This window comes from Pteronotus mesoamericanus, unplaced genomic scaffold (genome assembly GCF_021234165.1).
Source record: "Pteronotus mesoamericanus isolate MK-2021 breed Mesoamerican mustached bat unplaced genomic scaffold, CSHL_Meso_final contig_20, whole genome shotgun sequence".
NCBI lineage: Eukaryota > Metazoa > Chordata > Mammalia > Chiroptera > Mormoopidae > Pteronotus > Pteronotus mesoamericanus.
Genome location: NW_026555085.1, coordinates 11101051 through 11111048, shown reverse-complemented (window position 1 = coordinate 11111048; position 9998 = coordinate 11101051). Strand labels below are relative to the sequence as shown.

The 9998-nt window shown below is 38.5% G+C and overlaps 1 pseudogene; it reads right to left on the bottom strand.

Moving 5' to 3' along the window:
* Window positions 1-2777: 2777 nt before the first annotated feature.
* Window positions 2778-6535, bottom strand: LOC129067953 (bromodomain testis-specific protein-like; annotated as a pseudogene).
* Between the last annotated feature and the right edge of the window lie 3463 nt (window positions 6536-9998).

The following is a 9998-nucleotide window of genomic DNA, read 5'->3' as shown; positions in this document are numbered from 1 at the left end:
AGAAGCTTGAATAAATTCTAAAGAATTAATATGATACAGAATATATTCTCTAAACATAATGCAAGAAAATTGGGAATGCATACAACTAAAGCTAAAATAGCATGTTTAGAAACAAAGTAATAATAATATATAATATATAAATCATTAAGTATATAATAAAATATATTATGATAGTATATACATTATATATCAAATTTATGAGGCAGAGCTAATATTTAGAGGGAAAATAAATAACTTTAACACATGTCAGAAACATAAAAGGTTAAAAATAGATGCATTAAGAACTTAAGAAGATGGAAAGTGAGCAATAGAACAAGTTTGAAGAAATTTAAGATAAAAATAATAATGGTGAGGGCCAAAAATCAGTTAAAGGCTTAAAAAAGTAGAGATTAAGAAAATATAATTTGTTCTTTGAAAAGTTTAATAAGAAAGACCTACCTCTGCCAAAACCGATGAACATAAAAGATATAAATAAACAACAAATTGAAAAAGAAAGAGGAAAATAGCCACACATTCTACAAACAATTTTAAATAAATAAATCCTGAGGCCCTGGCTGTGTAGCTCAGTTGGTTAGAGCATCACCCCCTTATGCCAAGGTTGCGGATTTGCTCCCCCATCAGGACACATACAGGAATCAACCAATGAATGCATAACTAAGTGGAAAAACAAATCGATGCCCCTCTTTCTCCTTCTCAAATAAATCAACCAATCCTAAACACATACTCTTTGAAATCCTAGAAGTGGACAAATTCCAAAAAAATATAGAGAGACAAGAAAAAGTAGATTGGAATAGACTGATAAATATTAAACAATTGAAATGTTAAAGATCCATCTTCATAGAAATTTCATGACTCAGGTGATTTTGTAGGTATCGCCAATCTTTTAAGAAACATTTGACTCATATTTATTTATTTATTTTTAATTAGACCACGAATACTTTATTAGGTGAAATTACAAATACTAATTATTGTACGATTTAAAATACTAAATGCAACTTAAGAGTTTTTCCAGCATTGTGTCATGATTAAAGTCAAATAAGAAGAAATAATGTATTATTAGAGCCCTAAATTAAATTTTTTTGTATGACAAATTCCAACAAAATTAAAAGTTCTGTTTACTCTGACAAAAGTGTTTACCACTATGTGCATTAGAAATGTAAAAACACCACATAAATGCAAACTGAACAGAACCAAAAGTGAAAATAGAATGTAGTGCAAGCCAGTAGAGCCTCACTACCAGAGTGAAACAAGAGGAATATTTTTACAAATCGTTAAGAATACCTGATGTGGCAATATTCTGTGTGGGATTTCTTTTAAAAGAGAACTGAATTTCATGAAAAACAAACATCTCATTTAAAATAAAGCAAAATTCGCCCTGCCCAGTGTGTCTCTGGTTGGTTGGAGTGCCATCCTGTGCACCAAAAGGTTGAGGGTTTGATTCCAGGTCAGGGCACATGCCTAGTGTGTGGGTTCAATCCCTAGTCGAGGTGTGCAAAAGAGGCAGCAGATTGATGTTTCTCTCTCAGACTGAAGTCTCTCTCTCTCTCTCTCCCCCCCGCTTCCTTCTTCTTTCTCTGAAAGCAATGAAAAAATGTCCTTGGATGAGGATAAAAATAAAGTAAAATATAGCAAAATTGTGGCACAAAAGTGTTCTATATTGTGAATTTGCTTTTTGGTGAACAGTGATGGAATGCCACTGCCAAGTACCGGTCCTTGGGACGGAGATTCCCTGTCAGCTATATAATCACCAATGAAAGAGAACAAACGAACAAACAAACATAAATGAGTTAAGTTTGATACAATTGACAATAAACTCTACAAGGTAATATGGTACTTCAACATAACTGAGAGTCTGAATTTAAAGTGCAATTTTCTGTCAGTGGAAGGTAATATTCTACAGTGAAGAAAATATAGAAGTGAAAAAATCTGCTTTGCACCATTTCTAGGATAACTGGTTTTTTAACTCAAAATGATTATTTGATTTAGAATATATTGTCACAACAGAACACGTTTTGCAACATTAGAGTGATCTGATATCATGGAGAGAAAAGTGAAAGATGTCCTCAAATAATCTTTGATCTTATAAAAAGAAGATCAGCATTTTATTGTTTGATATTTTCTAGTATTGAGATCTGGCCTGGTGTTATATACTAGGAGGTTATCCCACCTTCAGAAAAATTATTTTCAACATTACAAGCCTGTAAATCACATACATGTAATATGAAGTTTCATTTTACATAGTATTTCTTAAGGAAAATAGTGAGATCATCAGCATAGAATTAAATAATGTGTGGCATCCAAACCATATGCTCTGGGTAAGTACCAAACATTTCTTCCAAATACCACATTTTGCCATGTATAATGTATACTTTTTTGCCCAAATTTTTTAGGGAAAAATAGGATGCACATTATATATGGGTAGTACCTGGAATACTTTGTATCTGTTTTTGTGTTTTGTAATTATTTGTTACATAAAATTTCTTGTGCCTCTCTTGAAGTCTCTTTTAAATCTCTTGAAGTATTCTCTGGACTTCATTGTTTTCTTACCATGAGGTTTCAGTGGTCTTCTTCATAGACACACAAAAACAGATAATCTAGTTCTCTCAGTGTTGTTGCTTTCAGTGTTTGTTTAAATATGTTAAAAAATAAGTGCAAAAATGCCTTTATAATACAAAAAAACCCAAGTATCTAAATATAAATAAATAAAAAAAACTGAATTAAAAAATTAAAATGAAAGATTTTTTCCTGAAAGCTTGGGTCAAGAAGGTGGGTATGCATTACACATGGCAAGCACAGTATGTCTCAATATGACAAGAAGAAAGTTTTCCCACTACCAGAGGCTCACTGAAGGGGACGGCGACCCTGACTCTGTCTGAAGAACTCAGGCCACGGCTACCGCTTTCAGACTCGGATGAGCTGCTGCTGCTGCTGTCACTCAGTCGGAGACCATTTCCAATAACAGGCTTGGATGGTGGTGTCCTCAGATTTTGTTTGATGTTTTCTGAAATTTAACGGATTATTGACATCCAGCAATCTCTTTTCCAGCTCCTGCTTTTTTCCCCCTTGTGAATGAAGCTCTTCTTTGGACTTTCTTTCTTTTCTTACCATGAAAATGAAGTTTGATTTTACACAGTATTTCTTTTCTTACCATGAGATTTTAGTGGTCTTTTTCTTAGACACGCAACAACATATAATCTGGTTCTCTCAGTGTTGTTGCTTTCAGTGTTTCAAAGTCTATCTCTGTTTCAGCAGAGCTGGAATTTCTCAGTGAAGGCTCTCTGGATTGTATTATATGAGTGACTTTCCTAAGTTTATCTCCAGGGATTTGTTTATATCTAAACTCAACTGCCTTTTCTCCTCATAGTTTATAGGTTTACTGTTATCTTCATCCTCAGATTTCAGAGCCAATTCTGCTGTTTCCTCTTCTTCGACTGATTGCTCTTAGGCTTTTCCTTTAATTTGATTATATTAAATTTTCTTCTTGGATTTTCATCTTTGTCATGAACCTTTCCTTTTTTCTTTTCCTTTTTAGACTTCTCATTCTTTTTCTTTAGCTTATGGAAGATGCTTGGGACAGAACCTATAGTTGCTGATGAACAGTTTTATGCTGCTCCTGAAGCTTTGCAACGTGCTGAGCTTGTTCATCTTTGGAATCACTGGAACAGTTATCTTCAGAGGAAGCTTCGCTGCTGCTTTCTCTAACAAGGGTTTCTGTGCTGTTTTGATGTTACATACAGGCGTGTAGGCTCACCTGAGATCTTTGCAAAATGCATTTCAAAACATCCTGGAGCATTCTTACCATTGTCACCACTTCATGATCTGGAGGATTGTATTTGTAGCAATTCACGAACATTGCTCTAACACCTGCAGCAAATTTGTATGCATCCCTTTGTTCTTGGTTGTCCATTTTTCTCTTGATAGTTCCAGAATCCATTGGATTTTATATAATATCATAGCAGTTATGGACTCCCAATGCATTAACATCAAGAGGATTATAAAAGGGTCATGCATATGAAAAGCACTTTTTGCAAAATTTCTTTAAGAATCTCACTACAGTGCCTTAATTATTCAGCTACTTTAACCCTCTTTACAATTTAATATTGTTGCTCAGAATGCAGCAAAACATTCTTCCGCACTTTTTTTTTAATAGGTGGCATTTTTGCTTTGTTTTTCTTTCTGTAAGGGCTGGGGAAGATTCACCCCTTGCTTTAACTACTGAAGTTGTAGGAGTTGTTGTATCTGCTTCCTTCTTCCATACCCCTTGTACCCTGGGCCACTGCTGGTGAGGAAGCATTGGATGGAGCAGCTTGTGCTATATTTAAAGGAGGAATAGATGTTTTAGGAAATACAGAGGGACTCACTTGCTGCTTAAATACTTTTTCTGATGTTGTAGGAGACTATTTTTCTTTAACAGAAGAAACTGCTACATTCTGTTGAGTGTCCTTTTTTAAAAAAAATTATTTATTTTTTTTATTGTTGACACTATTACAGTTGTCCCCTATTTTCTTCCCTTTTCCCCTTCCACCCAGTCCTCACTCCCTTTCTGGCCTTCACCACATTGTTGTCTGTGTCCATGAATTATTAATATATGCATATATGTTCTTTAGCTAATCTCTTCCAGTCCCCCACCTCCCTTCTCAGATCTGTCAGTCTGTTCTATATATCCATGCCTCTGGTTTTATTTTGTTCATTAGGTTCCACATATAAGTGAGGTCACATGGTATTTGCCTTTATCTGACTGGCTTATTTCACTTTGTATTCTGCAGGTCCATCCACGCTGTCATGAAGGGTAAGAGTTCCTTCTTTTTTACAGCTGTGTAGTATTCCATTGTGTAAATATACCAAAGCTTTTTTATTCACTCATCTACTGATGGGCACTTGGGCTGTTTTCAGATCTTGTTATTGTAAATAACTCTGCAGTGAACATAGGAATCCATATATTGTTCAGTGTCTTTCTTTGTTCTTTCCTTACCACCCACAACTTGCTCTTCTTGTGGCATCTGTAATATTTCTGTTTGAACAACTTTTCTAGAGTGTGTGCCATAAGAACAATGTCATTTCCAGGCTTGTTATATAAATGACAATTTGAAACATCATATTGAAGTCTTCTGTATGTTCTGAAGCCTGCACATAATATTTATGTTCGAAGCACTTCTTAATTGTACTTAAATCCATTGGACTTTTTATAATGGTATTATAATCAGGCAACTTTAGTCTCATGGCAGCAGAAGGCTGCTCAAAGGCCAGGGAAAGCTATGCTGTCATAAAGCCTTCAAGACAACTCTTTGTAGGTACTGCAGTTGATTTGTCAATAGCCATTTTTTCTTAGTATTTATATACTCTGGTCGTGGAGGGTTAGCAATACCTGTTTGTCTACTTGGCAGAAACATTCTTAATTGGTCCAATCAACTGAACCACACCGGCAAGGGCAAGGAAGGACTTCTTGAACAGTTTCAAAAGCACAAATCATAAGGCAAAAAAGAATTGATTTAATTCCATCAAGACTGAAGGATTCTATTCAATGAACAATGTATGGGAAAGTTATGCAGATGACAGGCCAGGAAAAATTAACTGAAAATGTCTAAAACTTTCATGGCAATATGATCTGTAATCTGCAAGGAGCTATACTAACCAACAAGAGAGACAGGTGTCCCAGTAGGAATAGGTAGAGCATGTGAAAGGCAGTTTACAGAAGAGGAAATCCGAAAGGCATCCAAATGATGTTCACACTTGTCAGCAAAGAAATGCCCATTAAAACAACCATGAAGTGCCAGTTTACACCTTTTCAAACAGCAAAATGAGGACACTGTGAAGTGCTCGGTGTCTCTAGGAACATGGCACATAGGAACTCTCATGCGAGTGTTGACAGTCACAGTCATTCCTCCCTCCCTGACGGCCCACAGGTGTGAGGGAAGCCTCTTAGAATTCCCAAAGCACCTTAGGGACCATCCAAGACATCACAGGGGAAAAATGAGGCCCAGGAGTTGCATGGGGTTGGCTGGTCCAAAACTGCCACCCTGTCACCTAGGAACAGAGAGAGGGCAAAGACCCAGGCTCCCAACTGCTGGGACCTGAGAGTCTTCCCCCCGGGCCCTCTTCATGACTCCCATGCCTGGTCTTCCTAGCTCTGATTCTGGAGTCTTCTCCCACTCCCCACCCTCCAAATCTGCCTTTCTTTTCTGGCCTCAGTAGCTTCCTGCTGATATTCTGGCCTGATAGCTCTGTCCTTTCTAAGCTGGTAGGTTTCTTCCTAACATCCTGGCTCTGTACAAGCCCTTCCCCGCAGTCCACTGAACTCTGATCCCTATCACTGCCTGGAGCCAGCCTTTTCCTCCACCCAAGGCTCCTGGGTTCCCTATGACCAGGTCTCGTCAGAGACCCAGAGAGACCTCTGTAAGCCTGTACCCTTCTCCTGTGTGCATTGCTCCTGCACAGTCAGTTCAGGGTGGTCCTTATACATACGAACAATCTCCAACCACAGGGGACCTGGCTTGGGGACACTGTAGGAGCAGCTGATATCCCAGCCCAGGTCCATTCTCCTCTCTACCCTCCCACCAGGAAATTGAGTTTCCCTCTGTCCCCTGGTTGGGCTTCCCCTAGATTCCAGGTGGCCAAGGCCTTGGTGCTGTCAGCCCTGTCTGTCTTCCTGAGCTACAGGTGCTGGACATAGGGTGACTGTGCTCGGTTTGACAGGGGAGTGGGGGCAGCGGAGCTGGGAACAATTTCTGTCTCATAAAAGATGGTCAAGAAGAGGGAACCAGAGTACCCAGAAGTGGGAAACATCTATCTAATTTCAATATTGTCTAATCTAAATATTCATTAGTTCCTCACACTTTCTGCCTTTCACTCAGATGTTATCTGCTCCCATTTAAAGAAACAGACCTTAGAGATAGATGCATTCCCAGAGCCCCCATCGCAGGCTCTGCCTCATTCTGTCTTAAGAGGAAGGAGGGCAGGAGAGAAAGCAGAGAGCTGGGAAGGTTTAGGGGACAGGAAGGGGCATGGCTGGAAGTAGGTGAAAAGGACACAAGAGGGGGACAGGAGGACCTGGTAATGGGGGCACGGTAGAAGGAAGGGCAAGGAAGATGGTGGAGAAAGATTCACTTCAATTTATTAATTTCCTCCACAGGTTCAAAAGGTTGTGGTGGGGAGAGCAGTGACAAGTCTGTCACTGTGTCCTCCCAGTCTGGATCCCAGGACCCTTGGGTACGTTTCGCCTCATCTGCAGATCCAAGACGAATCTTTCTCCTCCTCCTCCCGTGCCCCACTATGAGGGCCACCCTAATCACTGAGCGCCTCGGTCTTGTGCAGGAAGGCCAGTGTCCAAGGCTGTTGGAGACAACCTGCAGCTCCTGAGTTCACCTGTGGTGACCCTTCATCCAGTCCTGAGTACTACTCTGTGATCGGCTTCTCCGGCCCTGACCTTTCCACAAACTGACCCCCCATGGAAGGTCAATCTGCATCTGAGTCAACACTTCAACTCTGTGGCCCAAAGGCATGCTCAGCATGTTTCTGTTCCCATGCCCTTTTTCCTCTCTGGGGATTCCTGTGGTCTCTCACCCCCACCCCGATGGGATACCATGATTCCTCACATCTTTTCTTGCCTCTGCACTACCTAAGAGTTCCTCTGTATTTTCTCTTGTGCCCAAATCCAAGCCCTTGAGCTGAAATGTGCAGGGGAAACTAAGCAAGATGGCAGACAAATCCCACTGCCTTTCTCTCCTCCCGCCCCACATATCTTAAAATGATATAGGAATGACTTAAAAAGAAATCCCAAAATTGAAAATAAGAAAGGCTCTAACCAGCAAGCCAGAAACTGAGGAATTCCTAGAAGTTGGAAAAAAAATCAGATGCAATTAAGATGATGAGAATAGATGTATTGCAGAATTGAGTATCTGAAACCTATATAATTTCATTAACCAATGTCACCCCAATAAATTCAATAATAAATAAATAAAAGAACAGGTGACTCAGCAGCTCAAACCATGAGCAGAAAACAATTACTCCAAAATGCTTCTTCTGTAAGATGAGACAACCAGTGTCGGTTGTGCTTGCTGTTCTGCGTGAGAGGAAATTTATAGACTAAAAAAGAAAATCAAGTTGAACAAACGGAATAATTGACCTTGAGTGAAAGATAAATGCTTTAGGGGATAGAAGAGGATGTCTCATCCATAAAACAAGAAAACACCAGAGTCATATTCAGAGCGTTTAACATCCGGTAAGACCCGGGCATTGACAACGCAGAATTGGTGTCCACCATAAACCACTGATGTGGTGGTCCCAGTGCAGACCAGCCAAACACCAGCCAGGAAAAAGGTCACCATATGGAGAGCACAGAGTTTTCAGCACACCATTTTCCTTTCAGCTCATGCCACATGACCACCGCCTGCCTGTGCGAGGCACCACTTTTGCTTCCTTTCTTCAACTTATGTTATTATCCCCATTCCCCTTCCCATTTGCCTATAGCCCTGAGGCAACCATTCTAATGCATTTCATATTTAATCTTGAATTTGAATACATCCTTGTAAAACATCTGGTATTGTTACTGTGACTGTATTTCCATTTCTGTAAAGAAAGTGTGACATACTTTCTCTTGTGCTTGCGTCACCCATTGCCAGGTGCATATACACAGCCTCCTGCTTTTCAAGGCTGCAGCATATTCCATTGCATGTGTTCCCCCAGCCAGGTATTATTCAAAACCCAGGGTGGATATGCTGTCTTGACTCCACTTCCCACATCGCAATCGGTGAAGCAATAAATTACCTTCATTATATTTTACTATGGAATCATGTGAGACTTTCTTCAGCATTTATATCTAGGTGGAATTAGATGGGTTGTAGGATTTCAGACACCTCATTAATGGTGCCAGCTTGTGACACCTGAACCACAAATCTAGATGACTAGTTTGTGTTGTCTGTTGTGAAGCTATATGAAGTACACAGCACCATCTATTGGATGTTTTTTGTCAAAAAAAAAGGGGGGGATGAGAATAAGTAAAGCTGAGTGATGGCACCTGGGTGTTAGATGTATTATTATCTCTAGTTTTGTGCAGCCTGGAAATTTTTAATAATGAAAATAATACATACATATAAACACACTTGTTGAAGTCACAGCTATTTGGTTTTCAGTTGTATATGGCTGAACCCAATCATTTCTTGATTTATTGAACTTACACAACTCGAATGCATTTGGACAAATTCATTCTACTACTACAGAGATATTGAGATTCATTTAAAGAACATTAGCAATAGAATAAAAGTGGATTAAGAACTAACATTTAGATATAATTTTTAAATATTTTATCATAACATCTTTAGTTTCAAAATTGTTTATTTCCCACCTGAAACTAAGACAAAATAATATTGAATGTCAATTGTAAATGAAAAAAAGTTTAATTGTTTAATTCCCTTCACCACTATTTTCAAACTTGTGATAAATTCTATGCTTTAAGCTAAGGTCTAAAAAAGTTTAATTTTCTTAAAAAATGTAAAGATATTATAACACCATTGTCTTACCTCCAGTGTTGTGATGGAAAAAATCTGATATTAATATCATTTTTGTTCACTTTAACTAGGCTATTTGTCTCTCTGGAATACTTTAGAGTTTTCTATTTGAAATTTTTATTATAGTGTGTCTTAATGTGAGGTATTTACTTATCCATTGTATTTGAAACTGAACATATTCAATCTTAAATATTTATTTAAATTATCCACATTGTCTCTTGTCTCTCTGACAATATTATATTTAAGTTATAGTTCTCTGATTAGTTCTTTTTCTGTACAAGATTGTTAAATTTGTTTCTCTGCAATTGATTTGTCATTTTTTTCATAGCACATGGTAATTTTTCTTGTGTTCTTATCTTTTATTCCCTTCAAAAAAAAAGGGGGGGTTATTTATTTATTTTTAGAGAAGAGAAGGGAGAGAGAGAAAAACATCAACGTGTGGTGTGGTTGCCTCTTGAGCACCCTCTACTGGGGACCTGGCCCACAACCCAAGCA